Source organism: Staurois parvus, unplaced genomic scaffold (genome assembly GCF_062004578.1).
Source record: "Staurois parvus isolate SC_StPar_1 unplaced genomic scaffold, SC_StPar_1.0 ptg000004l, whole genome shotgun sequence".
Classification (NCBI taxonomy): Eukaryota; Metazoa; Chordata; class Amphibia; order Anura; family Ranidae; genus Staurois; species Staurois parvus.
Window position 1 is genome coordinate 2,112,473 of NW_028317800.1, and position 20,683 is coordinate 2,133,155.

At 41.6% G+C, this 20,683-nt stretch overlaps 1 protein-coding gene across 3 annotated transcripts in view; it reads left to right on the top strand.

The window, feature by feature from the left end:
* Window positions 1-20,198, top strand: part of PRR16 (proline rich 16) — a 394,730-nt gene extending 374,532 nt beyond the window's left edge. For all 3 annotated transcript variants that reach the window (XM_089673501.1, XM_089673465.1, XM_089673562.1), the window contains one exon: window positions 18,791-20,198. The gene's annotated coding sequence lies outside the window, so the exon portion shown is untranslated. The remainder of the gene's footprint in view (window positions 1-18,790) is intronic.
* Window positions 20,199-20,683: the final 485 nt, after the last annotated feature.

Consider the following 20,683-nt stretch of genomic DNA (forward strand, 5'->3'; position numbering starts at 1 on the left):
GGGGATCGCACACGCTTTCGGTCATTCCGTGACTCCTGTCTGCTCTATTTTGAACTGCAACCACGGACCTTTTTGACAGAATCGGTGAAAGTGGGGTTTGTTATCTCCCTGTTGCAGGGTGAACCCCAAGACTGGGCCCACCGACTAAGGGGAAATAATGATCCCCATCTGGTTATGGTTGACAACTTCTTTAACGCTATGGCCATCTTATACGATGACCCACAACGGGCGGCCTCGGCCGAGGCCACATTATACGCACTCCGACAAGGTCGGCGAGCGGCTGAGGAATATGCCTCTGACTTTAGGCGCTGGATGGGAGACACTCGCTGGAACGAGTTCGCACTTTTGCACCAGTTCCGTATGGGCCTATCTGAGGCTCTGAAAGACGAGCTCGCCCGGGTGGAGGTGCCCGAGACATTAGTGGACTTGATTGCACTCACCATTAAAATTGACCGTAGGCTACGGGAGCGCAGATTGGAGAGGTCTGGTCAGGGTCGCGGAAATACCTGGGGGTCATTCCAAGGATCCAGTCAACATACTAGGCCAAACATCCAGAACCTGCCGTCTGAAGATGCTCCCGAACCCATGCAGCTAGGTCTGGCACGGCCTAAACTACCGCCAGAGGAACGCCAGCGCAGACGCTCCCAGAATCTGTGTCTCTACTGCGGTGAAGCTAGTCACATGGTACGTTTCTGCCCGCAGAAACTGAGTAAGTTCACCTCATCTTCTTTATCTATTGGCAATATGAATCTGTCCCAATACTTAGTTGTCCCCCTCTCCTTTCAGCTTTCAGAAAGGACCGTGGAGGTGACGGCCATAGTTGATTCGGGGGCATGCAGCTGTTTTGTGGATATCAATTTTGCTCACCAGCAGGGTATCCCCCTCCGTCCAAAGGAGAAGGGGTTTCACATCTTTTTGGCTGATGGGTCCCGGATAAAGTCAGGGGTGGTTAACCAGGAGACCCCTTCCATCGTGACTTCCATTGCCGGTCAGCACCGGGAACTCCTCCGCCTGGATGCTATTGCATCACCCCTTTTCCCAGTCATTCTGGGGCTCCCATGGTTGCGGGCCCATAACCCCCAAATTGACTGGGAAACTGGGGTTGTCTCGTTCCCTTCCCCATACTGTCGGGAACTGTGCCGAACTTCGGGCCCGGAGGTCCCCCAGGTCCTCCTGTGCTCTGAAGGGGATGCCAGCCTAAAACAAGTGATTCCTGCAGCCTATCATAAGTTTCTTGATGTGTTCAGTGAACGGGGAGCAGATACTCTACCCCCCCACCGCCCATATGACTGTCCTATTGATCTGTTACCCGGTTCTGAAATTCCCTTCGGGCAAATTTTTCCCCTTTCTGAGCTAGAATTAGGGGCCCTGAAGGATTATATTGAGGACAGCCTCCGGAAGGGATTCATCCGTCCCTCCACTTCCCCAGCAGGTGCAGGGATCTTCTTTGTAGAAAAGAAAGACAAGACTTTGAGGCCATGTATTGACTATCGGGAGCTGAATAGGGTCACAATCAAAAATCGTTACCCATTACCACTGGTACCAGAATTATTCCAGAGCTTAAAAGCTGCAGTAGTATTTACCAAGCTGGACTTAAGGGGAGCCTACAACTTGGTTCGCATAAGGGAGGGGGATGAGTGGAAAACGGTCTTCCGCACCCGTTTCAGCCATTTCGAATGCCTGGTCATGCCTTTCGGGTTGTGCAATGCGCCGGCCACCTTCCAGCACTTTGTAAACGACATCTTTAGGGACTTCCTGGACATCTTTGTCATCGTCTACTTAGACGACATTTTGATTTTCTCATCCTCCCTGGGGGAGCACAGGGTACATGTAACAAAGGTGTTGGGAGCGGTTGTGGCAGCATGGGTTGTACGCTAAAGCAGAGAAATGTTGCTTTGAACAGGCTAGCGTTACATTTCTGGGTCTGATTATCTCCACCACGGGGGTCGCAATGGACCCTCAGAAGGTCTCTGCGATCCTAGATTGGCCTGAACCCACGGACAAGAAAAGCGTCCAACCTTTTATCGGGTTCGCAAACTTCTACCGGAAGTTCATCAAGAACTTCTCGGGTCTGGTCTCCCCCATCACTCAGTTAACCAAGCTTGGGACGCGATTCAGATGGACGCCAGAGGCACAGGAAGCTTTTGAAGCACTAAAGAAGTTATTTACCTCGGCACCCATTCTGGGTCATCCCGACGCCTCCCTGCCCTACATCTTAGAAGTAGATGCGTCAGAAAACGCGGTTGGCTCCGTCCTTTCCCAGCGAAAGGGCGCCAAGGAATTACTTCACCCAGTAGCATTCTTCTCATGGAAACTTACCCCTGCGGAGAAGAACTACGACATTGGGGATCGAGAACTACTGGCTATCAAGACCGCATTAGAAGAATGGAGGTACCTGCTGGAAGGTGCCTCACATCCCATCCTGATATTCACGGACCACAAGAACCTGGAATATCTGAGGACGGCCAAACGTCTGCGCCCACGACAAGCAAGATGGGCATTGTTTTTCTCGAGGTTCCAGTTCCACATCACATACAGGCCGGGATCAAAAAACACGAAGCCAGACGCGTTGTCACGTATGTACGAGGACGCCAAGGAGATCCCAGTACCTGACACTATTCTGCCTGCGGGAAACTTCTTGGCCCTCCAGACGAACCTTCGCTCCGAGATCCTGAGAGCGTCCACAGCGATGTCTAACTCCGATGGGGCGCCCCTCCAGAACAAGGGGGGACTCCTACGGAGGGAGGACCGGATTGTGGTGCCGGAGGATGCCCGAACCTTAGTCTTGGGACATTGCCATGACCACCCGATGGCAGGACATTTTGGCCCGGTCAAGACCCTGGAACTTCTCCAATGTTCCTTCTGGTGGCCGGACATGGCCAAGGATTGTAAAAGTTACGTGGGCTCCTGTGCCATCTGCCAGCGGAACAAGCCTTCAAGAAATAAGGCGTGGGGCCTGCTACGTCCATTACCCATCCCTGAACGGCCCTGGCAATAAATCTCTATGGACTTCATAGTCGAGCTTCCACCTTCACTGGACCACACAGCAATTCTCGTGGTCGTGGACCGCTTATCCAAGATGGCCCATTTCATTCCTTTACGGAAGACTCCATCAGCAGCCGAGACGGCGCAAGTTTTTATTCGAGAGGTTGTTAGACTGCATGGGGTTCCCGAAGACATCGTCTCGGACCGAGGGGTGCAGTTTACCTCGAGATTTTGGAGGGCATTGTGCAAAGCCCTGGATATCAAGCTATCCCTTTCCTCGGCATTTCACCCTCAGACCAATGGTCAGACCGAAAGGACCAATCAGACCCTAGAGCAATACCTGCGATGCTACACATCATTCTCTCAGGACGACTGGGTGCCACTTCTCCCTTTGGCGGAATTCGCGTACAACAACGCTTGCCATTCAGCAACAGGGCAGTCCCCGTTCTTCTCCAACTATGGGTTTCACCCTGTCTTCCTCCCGGATTTAGTCCCGGAATGCCAAATTCCAGCGACACAGGATGCACTAACCTTTTTCACTTCAAACAATAAAAAACTACAGGAAGCCATCCGTCAAGCCCAAGAAGACTACAAGAGGGCTTTTAATAGGAAGCGAAGAGGTGATCTGGTGTTGCGGCCCGGAGAGAAGGTTTGGCTGGCTACATCGAACTTGAAGATGCTCTGCCCGTCAAAAAAGTTGGGACCTAAATTTATAGGCCCTTTTTGCATCAAACGGATGGTCAATGAAGTGGCCTATGAACTTGTTCTCCCTGAGACACTCAAGATCCACCCTGTCTTCCACGTGTCCCTATTGAAGCCGGTAGTCCCTGATGCCTTCCTTGAACTAGAATCCAGGCCCCCGGAGGCCGTAACAGTTGAAGAGGAAGAAGAATTCGAGGTGGAGGCAATCCTGAAGTGCCGACGAAGGGGGGGCCAGACCCAATTTCTCATCAAGTGGAAGGGCTATGGCCCTGAGGACAATTCGTGGGAACCAGCCCATAATATCCATGCACCTAGACTTGTCCGGAGGTTTCTTTGTGATCACCCGTGGTGGAGAGATCGGGTGGGCATCCGGAGGTTGCCCGTAGGGGGGGCAATGTCAGGGATCCCCTCGATCCCTGCCGCGATGGTCCCGGCGCAGGAGCACTGCTCCGCTCTGTGCAGGGACACGGGCACTAGGTCCGGGCCGGCTGCGGCGTTCGAGTTCGCGCATGCGCAGTAGAAGCCGCGGCCGCCCGCTGGGCACCAATGGCAGCGCAGGGCGGGATATTTAAATGTCCCTGAGCTGTCATTTCGTTGCCTTCTGGTCTTACCTGCTTCCTGTGATTCTGAACCTGTGCCTTGTAAGTTAATTGACCCGGATTGTTCTTGACCTGCTGATTTCTCCTGCCCAGACCCTTGCTTTGCCTGACCTCTCTCCCTGGATGCCCCTCATTAGATCTGACCTACTGTTGCTGACCTGGCGTGTGACCCGACGATTCTCTGCCTGCTCCCTTGTACCTTACCGTCCTCTACGTTACCAACTCGGCCTGTCTGACTTCGCACTTGCTCAGCCATCCATCCATCCCATCGGGGTCACCCGACCTCCTCACATCTGGCTCTCCCTGGTTGGAGCCCCTGGCAAACACCCCTACCACTGACAGGTGTGCTCAGTAGTGGCGACCTGGTCTCGGGGTACTACAAGTCCATCCCCACCATCAGGGGCTCTGGTGAACAAGTACCCTGGGGCTTAGACTCCGCGCTCTGGGCACGCCTGACCAGTGGAGTGCTAGTGGTGCCGCTCGGCGGTCCCTCACAGTAATTGTTAGGCGGTTTGGAGGGAGAGGTGGTGGAAGACAGGGAGAGAGTGAAACTAATAAGCTGGTGATCAGGATCACATTATACAATGTTTTGGTCACACCATGCTTGTGTCCTCTAAATGGGACAAAGTAAGATGCAAATTCCCCTGTCGACACGCATTCCCATACCAGGCTTTAAATCTTTTCCACCTTCTCCTTCTCCTCCTCTACCCAACAATTGCTGTAGAGTAGAAGTAGATTCTGTGGATTTGCCTTTTAATCCTCCAAAAAGTAATGTGCCCCCATGGATCTTCTGGATGAACAGCAATCACTGGGGAGAGGAGGAGAAGGTAGACAAGATTTAAAGCCCAATGTAGGAGTGAGTGCCGACAGGGGAACTTGCATCTTACATTGTCCCATTGACATCACATGTGTGGTGTGACTAAAACATTTTATAATGTGAGGTCAAAAAGCTCCAGGTGAGAGTAGAACTTGGGTGTTGGTGGAGGAGCACTTCTATATATCGTATGAAGGTATAATATTGAAAGATTAGAACTTATGTCAAGTTATATGGGACTTTATACATTCACTATTGTGCACAAAATGTTTTTTATGTGTATGTATTATTGACTACTTTTTTTGTGAATTGCAGGGCGCTGCACTTATTTGATTTGTACAGCAACAAGAGGAATAAAGAGTGTGGTACAATAGAATAAAATTGTTGGAAATAAAATTAGTACAAATGATACAAACTATAATGTATGTTATAGCTCAAAAGCAATTGTTCTTGTGCCACAAAAAACAGATTGAACTGAATTATATGATCATAAAGGGCATTCACGTTATACATTATTGTGCCCTGTAATCATCAGTCATTGGGATGCTATCGCACCACATCTTTGTAATTACCAACAAGTTAAGAAACTTTAGGGTATGTTTAAATTGGGACCTTGTGTTGCACATAATGACTCCAACACTCTCAATAATTGCTCTATCATTTTCCTGAGTCACTGCTTACTGACAGTAGTCTTTCCAACACTGGAGTGGAAAGTTTGTATCTAAGGTCAGTATTCATTAGCTTGACAGAGGAAAAGATGTGTTTGTTTATTGTGTTCCATAGAGAAACCCAAGCCTTGTTTTCAGAAAGTTTGAAAGATCTTGCAATCTTGGTAAATGTAGATTGGTTTGATGCATAATACAGCTTTGTTCTGCCTTGCTTTTGTTCTACTTTGTCTACTTGTTATTTAATATTTTAACATACAGTGCATAAAATTCTAATGGAGGAACAAGTAATGAAAACTATTTGAGAGTTCTATAGCCTCTTCTGATTCCTCAAAAAATCTTTTTGTAGGTTTAACCACTTGGCCTCCAGAGGATTAACCTCCCTTCCTGACCAGGCCATTTTTTGCGTTACGGTGGTGCGTTACTTTAACTGATAATTGCACTGTCATGCAACGCTGCACCCAAATGAAAGTTACATCCTTTTTTCCCACAAATAGAGCTTTCTTTTGGTGGTATTGCCTCTGTGTTTTTTATTTTTTGTGCTATAAACAAAAAAGACCAACAACAATGTTGAGAAAAAAACTATATTTTTGACTGTTTGGGATTAAAAAAGTCTCATAAAAAAAATTAACAAATCAAATTTCAACAAAAATTTAGGGCAAAATGTATTCTGCTACATATATATGCTAAAAAAAATCCCAATACTTGTAAATTAATTGGTTTACGTGAAAGTTATAGCGTTTACAAATGGCGGTATATATACTAGTATTTTTTTTTACTAGTAATAGCGGAAATCAGCAACTTATAGTGGGACTGTGAGACTGCAGCAGGCATTCTGACACTGGGGGGAACTGACTTGGTGTCACTGACATCCCCAATGACACCAATACAGTAATCAATGCTAATAAAAAGCACTGACACTATACTAATGGCACTGGGCAAAAAGGGGTTAACATCTGCAGAGCCATACAAAGTGTGCTGGAGCCAACAGGGGAGAGAACTGTATTGTTTACATACAGTTCTCTCCCCCATCAGTAATAATTGACGATCACTGGGTGCTGGCGAGTAATTACTGTCCGGGACCCGGTGATTGACAGCCGAGACCACGAATGGCATGCGCGGGTAAGTTGAGCACGCGCCCCCTACCCAGAAATGCAAAATCACGTATATACAGTTGCAAGAAAAAGTATGTGAACCCCTTGGGATTACGTGGAGTTTTGCATGAATTGGGCATAAAATGTGCTCTGAACGTCATCTAAGTCACAACAATAGAAGAACACAGTCTGCTGAACATAATACTACACAAACATTAGATGTTGCCATGGCTTAATTGCACATAACATGTAAACATTCACAGTGCAGGGAGGAAAAAGTATGTGAACCTTTGGACTTAATAACTGGTTGACTCTCCTTTGGCAGCAATAACCTCAACCAAACGTTTCCTGTAGTTGCAGATCAGACCTGCACAACGATCTGGAGTAATTTTGGACCACTCCTCTTCACAAAACTGTTTCAGTGTAGCAATATTCTTGGGATGTCTGGTGTGAATCACTCTCTTAAGGTCATGCCACAGCATTTCAATCGGGTTGAGGTCAGGACTCTGACTGGGCCACTCCAGAAGGCGTATTCTGTGCTGCACGTAATCCCAAGGGGTTCACATACTTTTTCTTGCAACTGTATACACGTGATTTTGCACACCCCTGCTGCCCTGTAGCAGCATTTCTGCTATAGGGTGGTGGGAAAGTAGTTAAAGTTTATATAGTTTTTGATAGAGCAGTTTTTAAGGAGGATTTCCTTTACTTTGGGAGATATTTTCTCTTGCTACCTGTTGTCTCTACAGGACAAAAAGTGAAGGGAAGTCACACATGTTTTAATCCTTCTTTACTCTATCTATTTTTTTTTTTAAACTTTAAATATACTTTACAACTTGCTAAAGCACATTCATTCTGTTGCGATGAACATTTTTTCTGAAAAACCTTTGAAAAGTTGGCAGTACTAGGGTCATTGGTTCGAATCCCAACCACACACCACCTGCATGGAGTTTGCATGTTCTCCCTGTGCCTGCATAGGTTTCCTTCGGGTAATCCAAAGACATGTAAGTTAGGAACCTTAGATTGTATGCCCCTTGAGGGCTAGGGACAGATGTGAATGCCAGAATCACAAGCCTACTGAACGACATATCAGATTGGATGTCGCTCCACTTTCTTAAACTGAACCTCTCCAAAACCAAGCTCCTAGTCTTCCCCCCACCCCCAGACCACCCCCACTGACTTCTCCATCACGTCCAACAATGCCACCATCAGGCCCGCCCCACAAGCCAGAGTACTAGGTGTTATTGTAGACTCCAATCTATCCTTCCTGCCCCAAGTCCAATCACTAACAAACTCATGCAGACTCCACCTCCGCAACATCGCCAAAATACGCACGTTCCTAACCCCAGAAACCACTAAGCAGCTCATCCACTCCCTCATCATATCACGACTCGATTATTGTAACTCCCTCCTCACTGGCCTGCCTCGCCACAGACTATCCCCGCTTCAATCGATCCTGAATACGGCAGCCAGACTCATCCACCTTACCAACCGCTCCGTTTCCGCCACCCCCCTCTGCCAAACCCTCCACTGGCTTCCAATTGCCCAACAGATCAAATTCAAAATCCTAACACTGACGTACAAAGCTGTCCATATTACTGCCCAAAACTACATCACTGATCTAATATCCAAATACCACCCAATACGCATCCTCCGCTCCTCACAAGACCTCCTTCTCTCTAGTTCCTTAGTCTCCTCCTCCCATGCCCACCTCCAGGACTTCTCCAGGGTGTCACCCATACTCTGGAACTCCCTACCCCAATCCATCAGACTATTATCTACTCTCCTCTCCTTTAGGCTTACCCTGAAAACCCATCTCTTCAGGGAAGCCTACCCCACCCCCTGCTAATTCCCGACCTCCACCACTCTTCCTACCACTCCATTCCCCACAGCTATTTCCTCCTGTACCACTATCCCCTCCCTCCTAGATTGTAAGCTCCAAGGAGCAGGGCCCTCGAACCCCTCGAGTATCGCATTGTATTGTTATTGTACTGTCGCATGTTCTGTCTCCCATTGTAATGTACAGTGCTGAGCGAACTGTTGGCGCTTTATAAATACTGTATAATAATAATAATAATATATATGTGTGTGTGTGTGTTTAAAGTGCTGCGTAAATTGACAACGCTATATAAGTACCTGCAATAAATAAATAAACATGGTGCAAGCTTGGCAGTACCACTTAAAGGAGTTTAATATAGCATTTAAATATAGGATCATGAAGACTGATTCTTGTTTCATTGCAGTTGCCAAACAGCTGACATATTTTCTTGACCAAAGTAAAAGGATAAGGCCTTATATTAGTTTACAAACTCCTAAAATATGTGCTATAAGCATTTTCCACTATGTGCAATGTGATGGCAGCAAAGTGAGAAGTACACTAAATGCAAAAACCTAAACTTAAATGCCCCTCTTTTAGCATAGTTTCTAGCCATTACTATGGCATCTTCAAAGTTGTGAGACTTGTAGCATAACAACATAGCATAAAAACAAAACACAAAAGTTACATATTTTTACTTTCTATCTGTTTCTCCACAAATCTACTTTGCAGTTTTTTCATAGAATGCAAAAAATATATTGTACTAGCTGCATTGGTTTTATATGACAACATCCACCACTTAGGTACCATATTGGGCAAAGACCTACCTACCAAAAACAGTATATTCAGGGAAATTCATAAAAAGTGACTAAGAAAATCTCTAGAACTTTGATTTTTGTCCACATGACAAATGTAAGTGCGGGTGAACGATTTATGTACAGTACCTGTTGTAGACATCACCGGTTGCTTGGATGCGCAATTAGCAATCAGTGACAGGAAGGGTTGTCTCAGCGGCAAATATGCCACTCTGCTATGTACAGGGACAGACATCTTGTCTGTCTCTGTACATCAACTTAGAGCAGGTTTTATTTGCCTCCAGTTTTGTTATTTATATACTGGAGGTAATCATTTTTGAATTTGTTAATGCATAACACCACTTTATAAAAGGGGCGTTCTTAAGAACTTCTTGAATCTGCTGCACACAGCAGTAAACTTATCGAAATGGGTGGTATGCATTTTTTGATTTAGTGCAGTCCATTTTAGAGGGCCATAATGCCAGAAAAGTATCAGTAGGGAGTTATTGAATTTCCTCAATTGAGTTTTGAATGAATGCATATAATATATAAACGTTTTTAATCCAATATTTTATGTTTGTTTCTTACTATAAATATAAGGATTTGAAGATTGCTATATGATAGCTAAAGAAACAGCACAGCAAAGGCAGTTTTTTTCTTTTGGGCCCATCTGATCTAAAATATGCCCGTTAAGGATGAATGACTTCTATGACTCGTTCAGCTCTGTGAGTAAAGACCTTAAGCTATTAAACTCTGGAAACAACAAGATTTTTACATCACCAAGGTACCAAGGTAGAACCTAGCACTCCACCTGCTGCCTGGTAAAAGACTACAAGATATCCATATGCAATATTTTTTATCTGACTATAAAAATAAATTTACTTTTAACCCAGATCATAATTAAAAAAGAAAATACAGTATGTACAAAACTGATATACATTTCTTTTAAAAACAAACTCCATTATTCCTTTACTGTCCAGTTGGAGGCTAAGAGCTGACCAATCTGTAAAAAAAGTCCTATATACAGTACATATTTCAGCTATGGGTTTAACAGTCTGGTGTACTGCTTTAAGCTAGCCACAACCAATACATTAGGTTTGGCCATGCATCCTTGATTTTCTAAGAATTAAGGAACTTGCCAATTGCCTGCTAATCATTTTGCTCACCACTACATCTGGCATAAGGAGTTGCAGATATACCAGATTTGACACAGTTACCTACCATTACAAGTGTTCCTTTGATTTATAAATTGTTCTCTTTCTCTTATCTCTGCCAACAAACAGGAGGACCAACATATTGGAATGCTGCTAACACAATTTTAATTTTATGGATAAGTAAAAGTGCCTTTTCTAAACCCTCAATTTCTGGAGATTATAGATAATCCTTATTTAATGTGCATTCTAGATTTCTCATGTAGATGCAAATCTCTCTAAGTAATTATTAATTGTTTGTAATAAAAAGAATGAATAAGTGAAAAGATCAGTAGTAATGGTTAAGAAGAGGATGCATATCATGATAAAAATTATATTAATTTTCCTCCCTTTGACTATTTAAAAAAATGAGAAAAGCATATTACGTACCTATCTGTACTGCTTCTCTACAAAGAAAATGGATTTTACTTTCTGGGAATGAAATAGTTTTAATATATTTGAATATTAGTCTAGGCTAGACTGCCAATAAAAGAAGGATATTAACCGAAAGCAAAAGTTTTAACAGCTGTAACTTAATATACAACATTGCCTCTTACTTTGCGTTGGCCAGTTGCTGATAATATTTCACTTAACTTATATTTAAAGTCTTCCAGCAGCAATATTTATCACAGTGTCATCATGGCAAGGACATGCTATACAACTGGTAAGGCACAAGCAAGAAAAGGGGTTGGATTTGAAAGGATAAGCAGTACAGTCACAAGTGCAAAAAGGTAAAGCCAGACTGGAGCTTCACATTACATAATCATATGTATCAGGGAGCAGAGCTGCCCACAGTTACATTGGATTCTTGAAGGCAAAAGAAGTCCACCTACTGTACCAGTTTGTGTTCAAAAACGATGATAGAAAGCATAGGCACTGTTGTTGTTTCTCATTCTTTTGTGCTTAGGAAAGAGAATAATAAGGCTGGGTACACACGGGCCGAAAATTGGCAAAAAACGGTCAGTTCGGCAGGAACAGACAGCTCCCTGTCTGACAGAAGATGGTTTTCCACCTGGCTTCTGTAGCAGCCAGCATCCAATCAGTGTTGGCAGCTAGAGATGAGCGAATCGAACTTGGCGAAGTGGAATTCGTTTCGAATATTAGGAAAAATTTGATTCTTCTTCCTCATCCTCTTCTTCTTCTTCTTCTTCTTCTTCTTCTTCATCCTCATCCTCATCCTCTTCTTCTTCATCCTCATCTTCTTCATCCTCATCCTCTTCTTCTTCTTCTTCCTCATCCTCATCCTCTTCTTCTTCTTCTTCTTCTTCTTCATCCTCATCCTCTTCTTCTTCTTCTTCTTCTTCTTCTTCATCATCATCCTCATCCTCTTCTTCTTCTTCCTCATCCTCATCCTCTTCTTCTTCTTCATCCTCATCCTCTTCTTCTTCTTCATCCTCATCCTCTTCTTCTTCTTCTTCTTCTTCTTCTTCTTCATCCTCATCTTCTTCTTCTTCTTCTTCTTCTTCTTCATCCTCATCCTCTTCTTCTTCTTCTTCTTCTTCTTCTTCATCCTCATCCTCTTCTTCTTCCTCATCCTCATCCTCTTCTTCTTCATCCTCATCCTCATCCTCTTCTTCTTCCTCCTCATCCTCATCCTCTTCTTCTTCTTCTTCATCCTCATACTCATCCTCTTCTTCTTCTTCTTCTTCATCCTCATCTTCTTCTTCTTCATCCTCATCCTCTTCTTCTTCTTCTTCTTATTCATCCTCATCCTCTTCTTCTTCTTCTTACTCATCCTCATCCTCTTCTTCTTCTTCTTCTTCTTCTTCTTCTTCATCCTCATCCTCATCCTCTTCTTCTTCTTCTTCTTCTTCATCCCCATCTTCTTCTTCTTCATCCTTATCCTCTTCTTCTTCTTCTTCTTCTTCTTCTTCATCCTCTTCTTCTTCTTCTTCTTCTTCTTCTTCATCATCCTCATCCTCTTCTTCTTCTTCTTCCTCATCCTCATCCTATTCTTCTTCTTCTTCATCCTCATCTTCTTCTTCATCCTCATCCTCTTCTTCTTCTTCTTCTTCATCCTCATCCTCTTCTTCTTCTTCCTCATCCTCATCCTCATCCTCTTCTTCTTCTTCATCATCATCATCCTCATCCTCTTCTTCTTCATCCTCATCTTCTTCTTCTTCTTCATCATCATCCTCATCCTCTTCTTCTTCTTCTTCTTCTTCTTCATCCTCATCCTCTTCTTCTTCTTCATCCTCATCCTCTTCTTCTTCTTCTTCTTCTTTCTCATCCTCTTCTTATTCTTCTTCTTCTTCATCCTCATCCTCATCCTCTTCTTCTTCTTCTTCTTCTTCCTCATCCTCATCCTCTTCTTCTTCTTCTTCATCCTCATCTTCTTCTTCTTCATCCTCATCCTCTTCTTCTTCTTCATCCTCATCCTCTTCTTCTTCTTCATCCTCATCCTCTTCTTCTTCTTCCTCATCCTCATCCTCTTCTTCTTCTTCTTCATCCTCATCCTCATCCTCTTCTTCTTCTTCTTCTTCTTCTTCATCCTCATCTTCTTCTTCTTCTTCTTCATCCTCATCCTCTTCTTCGTCTTCATCCTCATCCTCTTCTTCTTCAATTGAAGCTGCTTCTGCTCCGCCACTCTGCCATTGGACTCTTGATAGTCGTCTCCCCACACTGCTGCTGGGGGGACTTTTTAACATAGGCCTCTGTATGGCCTTCAATTTAAGCTGCTTACGCTTTGCCACTCTGCCATGGGCCCCTGTACCGCCTCCTCATGCTGCTGCCAGGCCCGTAATCTGTCATGGGCCCCTGTACCGCCTCCTCATGCTGCTGCCAGGTCCAGAGTGTGTCATGGGTCCCTGTACCGCCTCCCATTGCTGCTGTCTCCATCGCCACACTCTGCCATGTGCCACTTTCAGGTCTCCTCACACTGCTGGTGGGTTCCATTTTGTCATAGGGTGCTGTATGGCCTCCCATTGCTGCTGCCTCCACCGCCACACTGTGGCTCCACACTCTGGTTTTGGCCCCGTGACTGCCCAAATGAGTGAAGTGTGCGGTGATTCTAAGATCGACGGCACTCATCTGCATGTCATACTGACTGACAGTATTATTTCTCTTCCCCAGCAGACTCCAAGGGCATTTAAATTAAAGGTACAGTGTTCTGCACTAATATAAAGGCTCTCTGAAGCCTAGAAACCCTTTTAATAAGTTAAATTCGCAGCGAATAAATTCGCATCGAATCAAATTTATTCCGCAAATTCGGCGAATCAGCCGAATCGAATTTTTGAATAATTCGCTCATCTCTATTGGCAGCCAATGGCTGCCAGCTCTGATCAGTGTGTTCTGGCAGGGGGGCAGTTCCACTGGGAGAACAGGATAGCTCAGCAGGGGAGATTGGCACACTAACATTGTTTAATTAGTATGACGATTTCTTGCTCACTCAGTTGAATTAAAAAACTTAATTTGTGCACCCAGGTTAAGTCCACTTCTTTATCAGTTAAGCCTTGCCCATTGTTCTATGTTCTGCCTTTTATATATTAAGCTCCACTTCTTTATCAGCTAAGCCTTGCCCATCATTCTATGCCCTCCCTTTTATATATTAAGCGCCACTTCTTTTGTATGTAATGCTAACCTTTTCTCATCTATAGTGGTTCACATGCCTTTAACTTTCCTTTTCAATGTTTTCTGAAGAATAAAATAGCACCACGGCTTGCAGATGCCACAGACTTTATTTTCTTTCTCAGTTTGCTACACAACAAACTCTCTGCTAAGTACAGCAGCGATATGTAATCATCTATTGAGCCCTATAGTCACTCGGACTCAGGTAGCAGGCATAAAAACATAAATCAGGGAGCTTCTATTTAATATTTTTGTGAAAGAGGTGTGAGCATAACAAATACACAGTAAAATCTAAAGCTTAATTGAACTTTCAATTTAAAATAGCTCTAACGGGGCAAGTCAGACCACCGCTATTGCATAGAGAGCAAGGGTCCCACTTTGTGGATGCTGGTAAGGATTGGCTGTGGTTGAATTAGAAAGAAAACAAACTTGCATTGATTTTAATGCACCTGGAATGTATTTAGATGGTTTAAACTGAGGGTTCAGTTGGACTTTTAATTGGTATGATTACTACATTACATTATTACATCATGGCAAGGATAGGATCACACCAAAATACATGTTGACAACCTTACTGTCATGCTGCGGATTTCATTAAATTTATATAAATGGCAAAATGCAGGTCTACACACCCAGGATGCAGTATACAAGACATTTTCACAATGCACTGCAATGCAACACAATGGTGTGAGCACACACTATCGAAATCAACCCAAAATATGTCAATATCTCCAGTGTGGATACAATCTAATACATTTGTTATATAAACAAATTTGGCATTTTTTTTATGCGTAATACTGATCAGACATTGAAACATTGTCCTGAGGAGCATATCACATCCACCAGGCAGTTATGTGGAGCTTTAAATAGCTTGAAATAGGTGTTAGGCATAGTATGCTGGTGAATAATATTTTTCCAGGTCACTGCTGCTCTTAAAAGGTTTATGGTCCCCTGCACCTCTATGGTTAGCTACACAAGTGATGATGTCTTTAAATGTCTTGACTTGTGCATATGAAATTCCTTCCTGTGCTCCTCCTCAATATGCACAAGAGTATCATCACTTGCTATGACTAAGACCCACTGAGGTTTGAAACACGTGAGCCTAGAGGATCGAATGTTGTATTCCTTTAAGTAAATAAAGCATCTCATATGCTAAAACAGATGCCAGCTATACTCAATGATCACTTGTATAGCTAAAGCACATGGGCACTATTGGACATTTGCCCTTTTTTGGACTATTTATGCACTTTAATGGTTTTTGTATGCACTTTACAGATTATTGCATGATATTCATAACTGTCTTCTATTCATGAGATTTATGATTGTTGCTTTTGGTGAATATATACGTATTTTTTCATTTTACTAATTTATTTCAAAATATATTTTTTCATTAAAATGCTGATAGGGTAAGTGCAGCTCTTTTTCACATAATTTACTTAGGCAGAACATATTGAAGATTGATATTTACTGATCACCTTCTCTTTAAGACTCTTTGTTAATCAAGAAAGCTAAAGAGTAAGAAAAAAGAAGCCCTATTTTTTTTAAATGACAGTAAGTGTTAACAACAGTCAGTGCACACAAAATCATGATGGGTACAGTTTTAATATGGTTCAGTTTTAAGGGTACATGTTGTCATCTGGCTTCTTTTGTAAATAGTTAGCTCATAGTATCATAGTTGTGATCTTACCCACCCGCCTGGAGTTTTGGGCATTCTATACCAATATACCAACTAAAGCATTCACCATTCTATAAAAATCCAGCTGGAAGATAGACAGATACCTGTAATGCCAGGTATTGGGTCTCCTAGTGTCTGGTTCACACTAGTGCGGGCTGCGTGGCCTTTATTTTCTCGTGCACGGCAGCCCAGTCATTTGAGTGGGCTGCTGTGTTGTGTGTCCCACACAAAAAAGGTGCATGCACCTTTTTAAAAACACAGCTGCAGGGAAACCGCATGGTCTTTTTGACCATGCAATTTCCCTGTGGTTCCCACACCCACAATTGCACTGCGGGCTGAGATATATGGATGTGTCATTCAGAATGAATGGCATTCTCATGCATCTTGTAAGAACAGCACAATTTGGCCGCATGTGCTTGGGGGTGCAGGAACAGGTGCGATTCTTGCACTTGCAATTAGCCTGCAACCTGTAGGCTAGTCTGAACTGAGCATATATCAAGTCCTTGCGGTATAAGAAACCATTGAGGGCCTAACTCTCAGGCATTTACCAACACGGGCCCTTTAAACTGTGCATGCTTTAATCATCCAACCAAGTTAGGAAAGTACCTTTTTTCTTTTAAATTTCTTTATCACTTTATTCTATGTTTTTAGCAAACACAAGTTTGTTAAGTATTTAGTAAATCACCATATGGTAAAATTGTTCTGCACCACAATGACAAAAAAACAGCCAGCATTGAGTCATCCTACTTTGTTATTTTTTATTTTGTGCCATACTGTGCTTAATATTCCACTATAGTTAACATTGAAAGAACAGAATTTCCTGCATCTGTACATAAAAAAATCCCCCAGTGCATTTTTTAAAATACATAAAAAATAGCAGCTGAAAATACATTGATTTTCAAACCATTACAAAGCAGAAGTGATCTGCTTTGGAAAATGTTTGGAAAGATATTAGATGGTGTATTGCTGCTCTTGTGAATGACTTATACACATCTGGCTGTGTCAAATGACCCGTCTGTTGAATACAAATAGATTGCTTACAGTATTCTATGAGAAGGAATTAACAGTATAAATTGGAGTCAGTGTGAACCAAGGAATAAAATGTTTCTTATTTATCCCTGGAGATCTAATTTCTTTTCAAGCATAATGTTAGTTATACAATAATGGTGTGCACTGTGACAAAAAGATTGCGAATGTACATTTTTATTTTGACTTTTATAGCTTTGACAGCTGCACATGGCAGGTAATAAAAAAATGTAAAAATCCAAAGATATTTCTTCTTGTACTGTTTCTCCTACTAACTCACCTGCTTCAGTCTCTACAGAAACTATACTTAGAAATAAGGAAATCGCTGCGGTATTATCAGACTTAGGGAAATCTAGAGCTTCTTAAGCAGGCCATAGATGGATTTAAATTTAAGCTGGTTCAGCAAGGACTACCTATCAAATTCAGTACAACCAGCCTGGCAGATTTTGTACATTCTGTAGCCAGCAGCAGTGATCATTGTGTTCTGCCCCCAGGGAGCCTTCTGGAACTCAATAGCACTGTGGGAGGGATTATTTTATCAACAATTACTGTGTTGATGGGGGAATCAGGCAATTTTCTTTCCTCCAACCTGTGGTTACAGGAAAGAAAATTGCATCATCTATGGCTTGCCTTAATTGTTATGGGACCTAAAGCATAGCCAGAAAAAGTGGCTGAGCTTGTTCCTGTTTCATCTATTTTCTCTCCATTCTCTTTCCTGTTTGCTGACTTTTCTCTTATGGTTCTCCACCCATTCTCATTGCACTGCCTTAATACTGAGCCATTACTGCCCTGGCCTTTTACTGACAGCAGCCATAGGACACAGAATCAGGGTAATCAAAGAATAGTTAAAAGTACTTTGTAACTCCATAGCTTCCACTATACCTTTTACTGCATATCTGTGATATATGGGAATATTTTTAAGTATAACCAAGACATCTCTTTGGTGATAACTCAACAAAAACTAATATAACAATATTCACTAAAAATGGTCTTAGGCAGTAATAATTTTCATATTTTTTAAATATAAGGACATTACTTACATTGTAAATGAAAATTCAAATGTATCATTATTGCTGAAAACATAAATGAAACAAATGAAATTCAAAAGTAAATAAATGACATGATTATCCTTAAGAAATTTGTATCAGCTCATTGCAAATTAGTGGGCATTAATATGTAAATATGCATTGTGAAATACAGGTAAAATAGGCAAACTGTAATTCATTTCATGTTAGATTCTCAAGTTCATTAAATAAACTTCCAACATAATCATAAAGGACAGTGAGGGAGAAATCAGTTACTTTTGGAAGTGTGCGAGTGTACAAGATACAAAAGAAAATGTACAAAGTACAGCAAAGACTGAAGCATGTTTGACTACAGGATCATTCTTGGGTGATGTTAGCATTTACAGGGCAAGCCGTAGAATACACAGGGCACATGCCATGCTTGCAAGGTTGTGGCAACCCAACTATGAGTCTGCTTATCTATTACACATATAGCAGTGGACTTATAGTACAATAGATCAAGAAGCACATGTCCCAGCCTAACACTAAGTCTATCTGTACTTTTAGTAGCATAGGGTTGTCCAGTACTAGACCTTAGGAAAAGATGGTAGTTAATAACATTTATAATTATATTGTAGAATTTGTGTAGACAATCTAATAGGAAACACATTCAGCAGCCTTGTTGGCATTGTTTGATCTGTACTTATGTGTATTAATAAAAAAAAAAGCAACATGGAAATAATGGCAATGCAGACTTGTTACAGAGACCTCATACAGTTCTGGATAGTGTGTATTTCTATCAAATTCAGAATATTTATAGTTGTATGGCATGTATTAACATCCATATTTTTCTGATTTATAGATCCCTGAGGCGGGCAAGACCATCTACAGTCGGCAGTTACTTTGCAGGTTTCTTAGATTTACATGCCTTAATGCTACTCCATATGGTGAACCATTGGATCAAGGAGATATAAAAGAGACAGGTTTCGTGGGCTACTGAAGCATAGCACAATGAGTGGAGATTTTCTCAAAAATGTGTTTGTTTTTAAGAACATGGCCTTGAATAATTCACAGCCTACAGTATCGTTTGCGGCAAAGGTTTCCCATCTGGAAAGCAATGTAAAGCTAAGTAAATCGATCAGCAGCTGCAAAATTTCCCAACAAATTATGCCAGTACAGAAAGACAACACAATCTAACAATCTTGAAAGTATCTAGCATCACTGAGCCCCATCGTTTACTGAAAGCCACAGACAATATTATTGATAGGTTTTAAAAAGGTCTGGATGCTTTTCATTACATCTGAGGAAATATCTCTTCTGTACTATTTAAAGCCATAGATGACAAAGAAGATGACATTGAGAAAGTGTTTTAAACATTTCTCAGAGTAAATTAACAACTGTATTGCAACAGTTGTGAATTGAAGTCAATGCATGTCATATATCTGCACTGTCACTTCCATTCAGGGTAATGATATGTGCCATCATTTGCACAGATGGACAGAAGATCTTTAAAAAAAAGATCACAGTGCATTCTTCAGGGGCTTGCAAAACAAAATGGGTAATGTTTTCCTTTACATGGATGCCTCATCTGCCCAACCCCAAAGATTTATTTTGGTTTTTTTTAATACATATGGTACATATGTAAAAAAAACTATAACTATTACCAGATTTAATAAACAAGAAAACACACAATATGCAAGATTATCCATAAACCCATAGTAAATGAGGAATTACTATGAGAATAATGTTTGTGTTGCCTCAGCGTAAACCAACAATGCTGAATGCTTTAAAAAAAAAAGATTTTCTGAGGCAGTGTGAAATTTTAACTTTAGCTGGTAATCTTACATACAATTTAACCCCTATTTTATATATATAAACATGCCAAGAATTTTAAAAATACTTGATCACAAAAATACCAGCTAATTGTAGATTTGTCTTCATTGAGAACTCAAGATCTTGTTCTTGCATTAACGTTTTTGTTTGGTTACACAAAGAATATTTACAAAATATTGTTTTTATTGATTATACCATTTTGTTTAGTCTATTGATTTATCTTTTGTCTTATGTTATAAGTATAGGAACAGCTTTTATTTTTATGGAATATTAACGGAAAGGAAAAAAGAACGTTGATATGCTGGGTCACCTTCAGGCTAAAAGCTTTAATATAAATACTATGTACCATATTGTAAAAAAAGTTATACTGAAACCATATATAGTATATTTCTACATGCATTCCTGTACAAATAAAAAGAAAAATATTTTTCACTGTATAGATTCAGCAAAATTTATTTTGATATTGAGAACATGGTGGATCTTAGAAAAAATACAGTTATGGCTGCCTGATGACTGTAAAAGAAAAAATAGGGTATTAATTAAAAAAAAAAAGTAAAATTCAAAATCTATGTAGAGGCCTCTGCGTGACTTTTTCATGAAAATGTGCTTTATTTTCAAACAAATATAGTCTTTCACAAGTTATGTTCATTTTAGGTTATGATGACTAATTAGTAATGTTAACTGAGCCACTTTTCAATTTTGATCCAACAATGAAACGTCCTATTTATTCTCCAAAGTACAAAATCAAGAGTGTGATATAGACACTTTATGCACTGCACAGAAGGTATAATGGTTTGTAAAATTAAATCTCGTATATTGCAAGTTTACATATTTTCATACTGATTTATATGACACTTTAGCATTGAAAGTTAAATATACTTAACATCACTCAATTTAATATGTTTTTTATTATATGTTTCCC